This window comes from Microtus ochrogaster, chromosome 10 (genome assembly GCF_000317375.1).
Source record: "Microtus ochrogaster isolate Prairie Vole_2 chromosome 10, MicOch1.0, whole genome shotgun sequence".
NCBI lineage: Eukaryota > Metazoa > Chordata > Mammalia > Rodentia > Cricetidae > Microtus > Microtus ochrogaster.
Window position 1 is genome coordinate 52234263 of NC_022016.1, and position 766 is coordinate 52235028.

The following is a 766-nucleotide window of genomic DNA, read 5'->3' on the forward strand; positions in this document are numbered from 1 at the left end:
AAAAAAAAAAAAAAAAAGACGTTTTGGATGTGATTTCTGGGGCAGATGAGATTCAGACTCTAACGTCCCTCATCTGTAGCACCTGCTCATTCTGCCATGTCAATACTTCCAACATGGTGGATTTCAAACTACTACCTGACCTCCCTGCACATGCAGCTGGGGAAAGATGCTCCCAATGGACTCCCACAAGACCCGTGAGCACCAACACTCTGTTGTGCTGGGTTTTGTTTTTGAACAATTCTGTCATTGTCACTTGATGATAGTGAACTTCTCTCCCTTTTAACGTGGCCCTACCGTACGTGGCCAGACCGTTGAGCACTTGTGGGATTAAAAGATAAATTATTTACTTTTCCCTGAGTCACTGTCCGTCAGACAGTCACACGCCCAATACCGCACATGACTGGGACTTACTGACCACTCTTTCACACACGATGACTCAGACTTTGTAGCCATGGTGACAGGAAACACCACCTTGAACACAAGAACCTGCTGTGAGGAAGTCCTCCATGGGAGCCTGAAGTTGCCGGCTCCTCTCCCGACACAGCCTCCTTTTTATAATTGTGCCGTCCTGCTTACTTTTCCCGTGTCTAAGATGAGAGTGCCCTGGCACAAGTGACTTCAGCGAGAAAGGGCTCTTCATGGTTCACAGGTCAAGGGTGCAGTCCACCATGGTGGGGAAGACAGGGCAGATAGAGCGTGAGGCACAGTCAGGGAGAAAATGAAAGCAAGCTGTTCCCTTCATCTTGTTACAACAGTGGTTCTCAAC